The following is a 13,283-nucleotide window of genomic DNA, read 5'->3' on the forward strand; positions in this document are numbered from 1 at the left end:
GATATAGCTTTATTTAGAGTCAAATGACCTAGGAGCAAATTTTATTATTCCCATTTTTCAAATAAGTGAACTGAGAAACAGTGAAATTAAATAACTCCCCACTACTCATCAGTGGTAAAATCCCAAACAGACCCTGTATTTCCAGTCTAGTGCTTTAATTTAATGTCATAAAATGAAACCCTTCCTTCTCGTAATTGTGGGATGCAAAAATAAAATAGTCATGAGCAATTCATCCTTTTATTTAACTATCAACCGCTCAGTTCTATTTTTCTCAATATGCATACATTTAATAATCCTTCAATTCTTAGCGTCAGATTGACCAGTAAGTATCTTTTTTAAAAAACCTCCATCCCCTCACCCCCAACCTCCCGGATAATTCTTGGAAGTCAAGGGAGGGAAATTGAAGAGCTCTTACATTTTTTGTGAAAGAAATAGCCCAAAGGCTAGCACAGACTCAGTGTTCATCTGTAAATTTTCAAACAAAACAAAACAAAACAAAAAACAACAACTCAGTTCCGGTGCCCTTTCTGCTAGAAACAAAGGAGAGAAATCTGAAGATTGTGTTCTTGTGAATCTGCTTTCCCTTTTTCACTGTCTTGCTTTGGGGATTGTATTCGCCAGTTACTTTCTTCTACCGTAAAAGGAAGGCAGAGGGTCGCTTTCACAGCGCCCTTTCCAGGTTCCTCTCTGCCTAATTGGAGCATTTGGCTCTTTCTACTGCTGATTAGAAGCACAGCTGACTTCGGTGCTGGCCTGCTACACCCCATCTAAGGTAGCTTTAGTGTGAGGTGCAAACAGATTAATGGAAGAAATGAAGTTGCTAGATTGTTATAACACATTTGGGTTCTTCCAGAGCGAGTGAGTTTTGCAGATATTTTCAACAAGCCGGGTTTTACTGGTTTTTAAAAGGGGCCCGTGAGTTTTTTGCTCAGCAATGTGGTGTGTGTGTGTATGTGTGTGTGTGTGTGTGTGTGTGTGTGGTGTTGTGTGTGTGTGTACGTCCCCCTTCCTTTCCATGGTTTGTATACAAGATGGCTTCAAAGAAGACCGATTGTATTTTAATAAAGGCATTAGAAGACTTGTCCTTCACACATTTTAATCAAGGTCAGCATGTTTGACAAGCACTACATCCTGAGCTGTAAACTACTCAAAACTGCCTGACATTTCCCTGTGTGCAAACTAGCCTGTGGCTTTCAGGTTACCACCCTTTGGAAAATCTTTTACATAATAAGAGGCTCCCAAACTCATTTATGCAGCCTCTTGCTGGTGGTTGTGACAGAACGGAGTGTTGCTTTCAGTGTGAAAGAGAAGGAATAAATGCCCTCTCCCTGATCTGCAAAGCCTTAGAATCAAAGTTGCAATTTTTATGGGTAGGAGGAGGCAATCCATCTTGGGAAGGATGAAAAATCGGCATCACAAACATCTTTTTTTCTTTTGAAACATCAAAGCAGGACTCTAATATGTTATCTTTTTGACAATTTTCAATTTGTCAACAGCAAACAAAGTAGCTGTTTGTTTTGGGTTTTTGCCTGAAAGTCTCACTTTACTTTCAACTTCCATCTTATTAATGCCTAAAATTTCTGCTTGGCCAGCCACATGACATCACCAAGGCAAGTTTCACATTGCTAATAAAAAAAAGCCACTTTGCGAAGTTTATCATTAAAACCCACGTCAAAACTCCAGAACCAGTATCCTCGGACACTGGCTAGTTTTCCCCTAATTCATTGTTGACATGTTTGGATATCTATAAAGTGAATGATTTCAAAATGGTCACAGAAGAGATCTTCACTTAACTAAACAGAAACTGAACGAAGAGTTAGGCATCCTGGGGACCTGAAACCTCTTCAGAACCAGACTGAAGAGATTAGCCATTGATAATTTAAATCTTCAATGCTTTATCTCTTTGTTTGCTTCTGGGAATGCCATTGATACCTTCTTTGTCTTTATAATTGTTTTAATTAGCCACCCAGCAGGAGACCAGAACAGAGCTTGGGATAGAGTATTATAGCCAACCCAGCAGGACAGGGCAGGCTGGTTAAAATGAAGCACAGACATTATGGCTCGCTTAATTTCTTTTATTTGGGTCAAATTTCTTCTTTCCACTCCCTCTGTTTCTATCCTTTTGCTCCTTCTTCTTCTTCTTTAAAAAAAGAAAGAAAGAAAGAAAGAAAACGTTTCTTTGTGGAGAGCAGAGGAAAACGTTTTAACTCCTCAAATGGCTTTTGCTTTTGAAGAATGAATGAAATGTATGAAAAGATGCAATTGTAGATATTTATCAGTGGTTCCTATCTCGGGGTTGGGGGGAATCCCAGATGGGCTGGTCTATTGCTCCATATAGCATTGCCTAGACATCAAACATGATCATATCTCTGGTGATTAAGCTGAAATGGATGTGAGTTGCTAGCCTTGGGGGGGAAAGAGGGGGGAAGTTTGTTAAAAGCTTCTCCTTGGCTCTCTGGCTGCTATTTGTTATTGACTACATCCTTCTTTTGTAAATGGAAATCTGGAGGTTCAATTATGATGCAGATCTCAACTTTAATACTATTTCCATTTGTGTAGGCTGCTAGGCCAACAACATGAAACTTCTGGAAAGTTTTGCACTGTTTTGACCCCCTTTTTATTGTTCTTTGAACTAGATGCTGATTTTGGTGAAGCCATGAACAAACTCTTTCATGGTCCTTTCATAAGAATTAAGAGTAAAGGAGTGTGTGTATGTTTGGGCTTCTCAACTGCATGCATGGAAATCAGTGAGCAAACTTGAGCCCCAAGATTATAATTTCACTTATCTTTTGAGGGAAGAGGAATCCATTTGAATCTAGCATTTCTACACCATCCGGAAGGAATCTCAGTGTTATTCCTCTTACCCATGATGACTCGAGTGCCAAAAAGAAGCATAAAAGATGTTATCTGTTCAGAAGTGGCTGGGGTCGACAAATGGATAGCCCAAGTGATGCACTGGTGGCCAAGAATATCACAATAAACAAAGGAAAGCCTCCAGCTTATTGGGATTCCCTATGGAGAATTTGTGAAAAGACATGAATAAGAAGATGGGAGGAGGAGGCAGGGAGTGGTTGCTGTCTCTGAGTTTGGAAGGAATTAGGATTATCGTTAAATTATAGTATATTGTGTAATATTACGTTATATAATAATTATATTGTTATATCTATTTTATATATACGTACTATTGTATATAAATATATTCTATATTATTTACATATTTATATCATATATCACATTTATAGTATATATTATTATTACTGATATTTATATACCATTTTTCAGCTTGCAAAGCACTTCATATAAATTATATCTTTAGCCTCACAAAAACCTTAGTAGGTTATTATTATTATTATCTCCATTTTAAAAATGAAGAAATTGATACTCAGTCAATAAACATTTATTAAGTACCTACCATTTGCCAGACACTGTAATCGATGGGGATACAAAAAGGAAGGCAAAGACAAGTCTTTGCCCTCAAGGAGTTTACGATCTAATAGAAGATGAGACACAAAAGCTGAAAAGCGGGAGGCACATGGGGGAGAGAACTCTGGTATCCAGCCAAAAAAGCTGGAAGATGTTCAGAGGAGTGTGATTTGGTGGGTAATGAGAAGGCCAGCCTTGGGAGCTCTCTTTAAATGGAAGTTATGGGAAGAGCTCGCTACTGTCCACTCTCCAATCAGAAGAAAGGAGGGTCACGGGATACGGATAGGTCTGAGTTCCCGGTGCTGAATTCATCTAGTAAAGTGAAGAGGTTTCTGGGTCACAATAAAGTCCAGAGGCGAGCAGCTGTTTGGGAAAGGAGAAGCATCTCGCCTCTAGTCACAAAGCTTTTGTGTCTGAGCTGGAATCTGAGCCCAGGTCATCCTGATTCCAAGTTTAGCATTCTAACAACTAGACCACAAGGATGAAATCCTATCTCCAGAATAATAATGGCTGACATCTCTGTGACCTTTTAAAGTTTAGGAACCACTTAGCTCATGGAGGTACTATGGATATTCTCATTCCCATTTTAATGATGAGGAAACTCAAGCTCGGAGAGTGTGAGAGATTTGCTTATCTATGGTCATCTTGGGAAGTTAATAAGCATTTATATGGAGCCTACTATGTGCCTGGCATTGAGCTAAACACCTTTACAAATACTATCTCAGTTGATCTTCTTGACAACTCTAGGAGGCAGGTGCTATGATCTCCATTTTACAGTTGAGGAAACTGAGGCAAACAGGTCATCCAGCTAGAATCTAAGGCTGGATTTGAACTCAGGTCTTCATGAGTCAGATTTCTCACTCTATCCATTGTGCCAGGTAGCTGACTGGACTTCAGGTCCAGGATTCTATCCCCTCCAGTACACTATATTGTCTTTCCAGTTATTTCCATCAAAATATTTATCTTCATTATGTGGAAAAGATGTATTTTTTCATTAATTAAAACGTATTAATAACAATAGCTGATATTTCTGTAGCTTTTCCATTCCAAAGTAATAAATCCAGTCTCAAAAACTTACTAGCTGTGTGACCTTGAGCAAGTCATTTAACCCCTTTGTGTCAATTTTCTCATCTGTAAAATGGGGATAGTTAATTGCCCCTACCTCCTAGAGCTGTTGTGAGGACAAAATGAGAAAATAATTGTAAAGTGCTTAGTACAGTGCCTGATATATCACTGTGCTATATAAAATGCTAGCTATTATCCTTTGAACCTTGTGGGGTAAGTAGTGCAAGTAGGATCCTCATTTTGCCTCATTTCTAAGGAAATCAAAGCCCACAGCAACTTAATTAAAATCACCTGGCTTGTAACCAGTAGTCTTCAGAGTTCCAGGTGCTTGGCCCAGATCTCTGGACCGTAAACCCGGTGCTCTTTCCACTTAACAGTTATCAATTTGAAAAACACTTTTACTGTCTTCCATATTTGTTAGGATTGATAGACCCAACTTAACTTTACCAAAATGTGGAATGTCTACAAGATCCTAAATATCCAGCTAAAAAGTGAAAGGCAATCATGAAGATAGTTTAAATGTTCAAATAATTGCAGACACAAAGCACATGCATAACTGATATTCCTTCCTCCCTCCCCATTTACCTAGAAGTTGTAACACCTACTGCTGCACCCTCTCTTCTTAATCCAGCCACATGTCAATGAGAAAATGAGTAAGTACTGTCACTAGTGATACGAAATCTGTTGTAAATCATTGAGATTCAAAGACTAGAATAAAAGACTGGAGGGCCACCTAGAAGAGCCCCAGCAAGTGAATTAGATAAGGAAGGTGACCCCCTGGGCAGAATGGCCTGGGGTGGTGAGGCTTTACCTCTACTTAGGTAAGGAGAGATGTGGCAAGGCCTGGACACAACCGCTGGGGGAAAGTGTTTCAAGAGACAAAGTCAAAAAACCCCTGGGGTTCATTACACGGTGGAGGCTGCTTTAGTATAGTGGATAAAGATCTAGCCTTACAGCCAGAAATGTTTGGGTTCAAATCCTGCCGCTAGCAAATACTGTGGGCTCCTGGGCAAGTCCCTTAACTTCTCAGTACTCTAGGTGACTCTCTTAGGATTCTAAGTTGCAGAGAAGGTGCAGGTCTGGTTTAGTAAGAGGAATTTCATCAGCTGGAAGTTCCCTAGGTCAATAAAATCACAAGTTCTGTCCCTTCCCCCCCCCCTTTCTTTTTTAGTAATATCAATCATTTTAGGGGAGGTAATGGAGCCTATTCAGCATGAGTTTTCCAATAAATATTTTTATCAGCACAATATAATACAAAGATGGATAAGCTTGGAGGCTTGGATTCAAGCACCAGACTCCTTGGTGCAACTCCCCAGCGAGGGACTTGGGCCAAGTCAGCGACTCTCTCTGGGTCTCAATTTCCTCATCTGTAAAATAGGGACGCTAAATATATGAGTAAGTTCATGGAGTTATTTTTTAGGATAAAATAAAATTATGTATTCAAGCAAAATTATGTGTGTATTATAAAGCTTAAAAGTATAAAACCATGAATATTAGATAACATTTTCCCATAGCTTCATTGTTTCAATGGACCATTGTTGTGGGTACTCACTCTAATGTGCAGAACACAATTTATCTACATCTTCTCATCTGGCTCCTCTCTTTTTCTATATCTTCTCATGAATCCTCCACTGAGATCCAGCTAATGACCTAATGCCTTTTTCTGTGCATCTCGTATACTCCACTTCCATTATATGACTTGCCCACCTCAATTTCCAGTCACACACCTCTTTGATGATACATATCTATATATGTATATGTGTATATATATATGTGTGTGTATGTGTGTGTATGTGTATATAACATATGTATATATATATATATACATATATACATATATACTTTTCCTTAAAAGTAGTTGGTCACTTTTAATATGCTATGGCCTATACACACTCATATGTGGTATGTCTGACTACATGAAACAGTTTTTAACATGAAGATTATCTGAATATCTTTAAAACTACAATCTGATTATTTGAATGGGGTAGAGTTTACCAAGAGAAACCTGAGGCTCTTCAGATAATAATGGGACTGTCCTGTGGACCTTCATACAGCATTTTTTCACTTTCTTTAATGTACCTTATATAATAGTATGCATTGTTCTTATCTCTTTGTTATTGTTCCCCTGACTAGACTGAGAGCACAGGGAGCCTCATTTATATAAATGCTGTGTATCCCCCAGTGGACATAGCACCATGCTCTGCTTACTGCTGACACAATAAATGTTTGTTAAAATTCAATGAATGAGGTTTGGGCGGAGGATAAAAGCAATGGACCTGGACTTAAGAAGAGCTAAGTCCAAATCTTGTCTCACACACATCATTTTCTTATCTGCCTAGGAAACCTATGTGCTGTGTGACCCTGTCAAAGTCAATTAACCTATATCTGCCTCAGTGTCCTTATCTGTAAAATGAAGATATTACTTATCTCCAAGGGTTGTTGTAAGAATCAAATTTGATCATATTTGAAAAAAGTTTTTTAAAACTTTAAGCACTATATAAATGTTAGCTATTATGATAATCAATATTATAAGCGCTATGAACATAATTATCCCTATTTTGCAGATAAGAAAAGTAAAGATTAGAGAGGTAAAGTAACTTCAATCACATAGGCGGTAAATGGCTGAGCAGAATTTGAAACCAAGTGATCTATTACAACCAAAGATACCTGGATTACATAAATACCCTCATAGGCGTCATGCATTTTTAAAAGTCTTTTCCACAACCAGTTCTCCTGGATCATGTAGGATACAATTCAATTTACAAAAATTTGAACAAAGATGCCTCTATAAACAGACCAAAGTTAGTGGTTATGTTTTAATTATTTGATTTCTTACATTTACTCCAGCATATTGGATAACTGAAAACCTGTCACAAATTACTTTAATAATTCAGGGCACTGGAGAGTAAGGTGTAGAGTGACCTGGGGAGCTAAGACAGTGCACTGAAACTGGCTCACTCCCTAAGGGATCTGTGGGCAAGTCTTTTCTCCAGGAGGGCCCATTTTCTCTGACTTTAAAAGGGATTTGGATTAGGTGATCTTTCCATTTTTCTGCTATCACTATCTGTGAGTCTATGTATAATTTTAAAATTCAAATGATTTAGCAAAAGCATTTCACACTTGTACATGGAAATGAAATATCAGGAGGTTTTCATAGCTATGGGGAAATTTAAACAGAAAAAAAAAAATACCAGAGCATCTTTAAGCCACAATTTTTATAAGGCAGGCATAAAAGTGATGACAATTAAGATGGAGAAAATGAGAGGGTGGGGATACGTAGCTATAAATAATTCTAAACTTCTATGATTCTAAATAAATAGGGAGCCAGTGTGCTACAATGGAAAGATAGACTCGTTAGCCAGGAAATATGTCTTCAAACCACAGCATTAACACTTGAGAAAGTCATTTCATCTCTGAGCCTCGATTCCCCCATCTCTAACATGGAAACAATAATACTCGTGCTACCACTCAGAAACACTGGGCAGAGAGTTCTTCCTGCAAAACCTATAAAAATGTAAGTACTTATTAATATTACTATTACTACTAATGGTGATGATAAATGATGCAGACCTTTTAAGTAACTGTTATAACCTAAGAAAATCATTCTGTGATGACACACTGTTCAAATTTCATATTGAAGTCAGATTTCCCACCTTATTTTTTTTACTTTTAAAAAATCCTAACAAAAATTTCCCCAGCATTTATTTACTAATGGCAAACCCCCTTAGGGAAACTCACCAAGATTTTTAATACTTTCCAAGAAGAGAAGAGTTGTGGATGCCTAGGGTTTTTATTACATCAAAATTTTCAGATGATTTTCTATAAAAGATTAATGAGCTCCCTCCTTATGACATTATAATCCATCAAAATTTAGTATTTGGTTTCTTTGAAAACAAATCGAAATTAAATGGAAATTTATTATATACAATAATTGACAATGAAGTCATCTAAGTAAAGCCACTTTAATACTTACCTGTGAAAGTCTGGCAGTAAAATTCATGATTTCTAGCTATTTATTGGCATTAATGAAGGAAGAGAAGAAACACACTTTAAAAAGGGCACCTGAGTATAGGAACCACACTTGTGATTTCTTTTTTTTTAACTCTAAGAAATGTTATTAGCATTTTTCTATGATTTGTTTAGAGTATCTTTTCTCTTGCCTGATCTGTAACATTCTTTGAAGCTAAATTAGAATCTTTTTGTTCTCTACTTTTAAAAATACATTGCATTTTTCTTACAAGCCAGATTCTCATTTTCTAATCTGCCTGCTTCAAGGAAACCTATGTGCTTAACGTATTTGTTCAAAATTTAGTCCATAGCAAATAGTTAATCCAAATATTTGGGCCACAAATTTAGCTGCTCCCTCAAGCGTAAGTACAGTTGAACAGCTAAGACCAGTAGGCTTTTGAAGTGAGGACTATACATCCTAAGCTCCCCAATTACATGTAAAGGGAAGGTAGCTGACTTTTGGATATGCAGTGTTACTGGACATCACTGGTCCCAAACCATTGCTTCTGCCAACCACTGCTACAAATTCACTAGGAACACCATCCCCTTCATATTCTGCTTTAATCTTTAGAGTTTCAGCTGGTCCTTTATGGGCAGAGATGTTACTCAAGGATCACAAGGAATTCTATAAGTTTCCACAAACCTTATTTTTTTCACAATGACCAAGGTCAGAAGTTGAACCTTTCAATTCCACAACTCTGCATGGACTTTATATTTTTTGAAGAAACTCCACTCTTTCAGCAACCCATTCAAAGTCTTTCTTCACCATCTGGAGACCTTCCTTAAGGACTCAGCATGACTTCTTGTCTTTCTGTTGGGTTGGATCACCAGATGGCCAGAGCCACTAAGAATAGTCATCAGTAACGTTGACAAGAACAATTTATTTTGTTGTTTTATCAACACCAAATTTAATCTTCATGTCAACTAACGTACAGTTCTGAGATAACCAGAATTTTTCCAGTACTTCAAGAATAGCATGTGTTGAATGACTCATAATATCCACTATAATTCAACCTATGCTGTCCAGCAAAGAACCATTTTGTAGTAATGAGCTGTTCTTGAAACCACCATGGATCATTTTTGGCATCATCCTTGAAAAACAACTCCACGTTAGGTAGGCAGAATACTTTGCCACCAGGATTTCTTTTAAGAAAAGGATCCATTGTAATTCTTCTTCATAGCAATTCAATTGGAATCATTTCACTTTAAGATGCAATGAAAGTTGTCTCATCACATGTTTTGAAAAAGTAGTTTTGATACTTGCTTCCTGTAACAACTTGAAAACACAATTGGTAATTTTATTTCAGATTACAGCTTTTTCCTTCCAGGTGATTTTTTTCTACCTGTATTGCTTGGTGTCATCTGGACTCTGGGATAAAGACTTACCCAAAGACTACACAATAATTCATAGATTTCTTTTGTTTTACCCTCATAAAGTTTCTTACCAATCGTTAGTACTTTCATGGTCACCATTACCCTGGCTGAAGAATAAGCAACAACAGCAGAAATCTGGGAAGGAGAGATTGTGATTTTTTTAGTAGAGAGAATTTCCAAATGAAGAAACTCCCTCCACCAGTGCAGACTGATACCTTCTCTTCAATTTAGAGTGGTTAATTGACTTGCCCAGAGTCACTGGGCAAGCATTAAGTACCTACTATGTTCAGGCACCATAGCCAGTGTGTGCAAGAGACACATCTTTGTGGCTTAAAGGCCAGCTTTCTCTCCACATCCTAAAAAATATTAAACAATTTCCTGGAGGTTGATATGTTAAGAGCTATTGCAAACAATCATATATTAAGAGAAGCAGGAATTCATTTTATAAGGAAAGATTGTTCTTTCAAAAAGAAAATATGATTCTATTAAAACACTAGTCTTCAAGAGGAAAGTTATAAGCAACTAGATTTTCTTTTTGAATAATCATAACCTGCTCATGAGAATGACTTTTGAATGTCTTTAAAACTATAATTTGGTTATTTGAATGGACCAATATAACTTTATTATACATTATTAATGATCCTGATCTTTTCCCTCAATCTCCTATTCCTATTTTTCTTGCACACAGACCCCCACACCCCATTGAGAAGGCAGACAGTCTTTCGGGAGAGACAAATGCTAAGAGGGAGAAATGTTACCCTCCCCCTCCCCAACCCGGTGGCCAACTCCAATCAGGTATGTTGCTGTGCTATTTGAATTCCAAAGGGAACGACTAATTTTATGAGTATCATAAACATTCTTTTTGCATCAGTGATTACAGATTTATTATATAACATTTATCCAGAAAATGGATTAGATCTTGCTCTTCCCCAACTCCCAAGTGAATTTTTGATCTCCAGGGGTTTTGGGGGAAATCATATACCAAGTCCTATAGAATTCCAAAACTCAAGAATACTCAAAGTGGCCACATACCAGACAAAGTATGACTATTTTAAATGTCTGTAGTACTGAGTTTATAGACAAGAACACATCTATTAGGCACCTCCAACCATCATTTACAGACTATGGGTGAAGAAGGCTACATGTAATTAATGTCAAACGTTTTCAATGTGTCATTTACTTTTGCTGAACACTTAATTTTTTGTTACATGCAATGACAAAGCACCTCTCCATGAGGTCAGAAATGTAGATGATATAAAAATATGATAAATTAAAATTTGTTTTAAAAAAATCTATCTTTTAATATTTTATCTAACAAAGCCATGGAAAATAAAAACCCTTTTTTTTAGGTTAGGTTTTTGTTTTTGTTTTTATTTCAAACTAGATGTCAAAATGTTTGTGTTTCCTAGAGAAATGACTGATGCAGGGAGTCAGCAACAGAAGATCTTTTCCTGGGTCAAGAGGGTATTCACAAATGTGCAGAAAGGTTAACCCTGACGCTTCTGTCCTTACAGGACCATTGTTATTTATGAATTCATAACCCTGGAAAAATCATAAAGACCTTTCACTCCCAAGCCCTCCCTCTTTCTTTTCTTTTCTTTTCTTTTGTTCCCTGGCCCCCAGCTCCAGAAAGTTAAACATATGCATTTACCTGTTGCAAATGACTAATTCAAATAATCCTCAGTCTTTAATGACAACTCCCCCCCACTTCACTTATGAATGAGTGTTTCAACCAAGCATTAGAAAATATTATTTTCTGCTCAGGTGTAACTGAAATCCTGGTCTCCTATTCAAGAATGCTGCTGCCTGTGAAATATTAATTGTCTCTCAAAGCTTGGAATTATTCTTTCTAACTGAGTTTAATGGAGCATACAGATTTAAGGGAGATTCCTAAACACATGAACCTCCAGAAATATGACACTCTTGGAGATGGGTCATTTGTTTTCACTATTTTAGAATTTAATGGAGCGACAACTTTATAATCTACTTGTTGGGAACTTAATATTTCTGAAAAAGATGGTAGTGTTAGGTAATGGCAAGACCTCTGGACATTATTCTCTTTTGTTTTCAGATGTGGTTGATAGTATTACATTTTAGTTTAGAGATCTGTTTATCAGTAAAGCCAATGTTTTTTCCACTGGAAAAAATAAAGTTTGTTTTCCAGATGAAACACTTAATCTGTATTTCAGAGAGTCATAGAAACCTGAAGAGAAATCAAAATTTGTCTAAGTCTGATTTCACAAAAACAAAACAAAACAAAATCACTCAAGTCTTCTGGTTCCAAATTGAGTGTTCTATGATGCAAAACGACATCTAGGGACAGTAGGGATGATTCCAAATCCAAGTGCTAGCTATTATACATGACCACTGCACTTCCTTTTTCTGGTCTTTGGGTTCCTCATCTGAAAAATGGTATGACTGGATGGTGTTTAAAGTCCCTTCCTTCACCTTATATGAGAAAGAGAGAGAGAAACAGAGAGAGACAGAGACAGAGAGAGACACAGAGAGAGAATGAGAGAGAGAGAGAGAGAGAGAGAGAGAGAGAGAGAGAGAGAGAGAGAGAGAGAGAGAGAGAGAGGCTCTTAGGAGGCTGGAACTCTGAGGGGAAAAAAATTGATTATAAACCAGGAAATATGGAAGAACTGGCGGTCTTTATTCCTTTCCTTTTCCTGACTTCTGCTGAGTGTGACTGGCTGTTATCATTCAGTAGTTTCAGTCTCATCCAACTCTTACTTACCCTATTTGGGGTTTTCTTGGCAAAGATATTGGAATGGTTTGTCATTTCCTTCTCCAGCTCATTTTATAGAGGAGGAACTGAGGCAAACAGTGTTAAGTGACTTAACCAGGGTCAGACAGCTAGTAAATGTCTAAGGCCAGATCTGAAGTCATGAAGATGAATGAGTCTTCCTGACTCCAGGCTCAGTGTTCTATCCACTGTACCACCTAGCTTCTGGCACCAGCTTCTAATTGTGTTCTCTTAGTCCTTTAGAGATTGAATCTGACTGATCTAATCTTATTTCTTATACACATTTGTGATTATACATTTCCTCATAACCCTTTGTTTCCAAGTTGAAGGCACAAAACAGTTCAGAGAGAGAATGACCTTTCCTCTGCAGGATTAGGATTCCAATCCTCCAACTCATTCTTAGAGTTCTTTCCCCTCTAACTGGGGGCATAATCACCAGCCATTCATAAATTTCATAACTACACTTTGAAGGGTAGAATGACTGTGAATTTGGGTTTTTTCAATAGGATCATGAGCCCAACCTGTTGTGATACCAATGTTACACATATCTCATATGTTAATATGCCTTTTTTTATACTTTTAGAGTTGTATGCATCTAGTTCATTTACTATATTGAAAATAAATGAAGAGACACTTGCTGAAGGTCACATAGCTAGTTCACTAGCAG

The 13,283-nt window shown here is 37.3% G+C and overlaps 1 pseudogene; it reads right to left on the reverse strand.

Moving 5' to 3' along the window:
- Positions 1-8,627: 8,627 nt before the first annotated feature.
- LOC140518686 (bifunctional phosphoribosylaminoimidazole carboxylase/phosphoribosylaminoimidazole succinocarboxamide synthetase pseudogene) lies at positions 8,628-10,071 on the reverse strand (annotated as a pseudogene).
- Between the last annotated feature and the right edge of the window lie 3,212 nt (positions 10,072-13,283).

Source organism: Notamacropus eugenii, chromosome 1 (assembly GCF_028372415.1).
Source record: "Notamacropus eugenii isolate mMacEug1 chromosome 1, mMacEug1.pri_v2, whole genome shotgun sequence".
NCBI lineage: Eukaryota > Metazoa > Chordata > Mammalia > Diprotodontia > Macropodidae > Notamacropus > Notamacropus eugenii.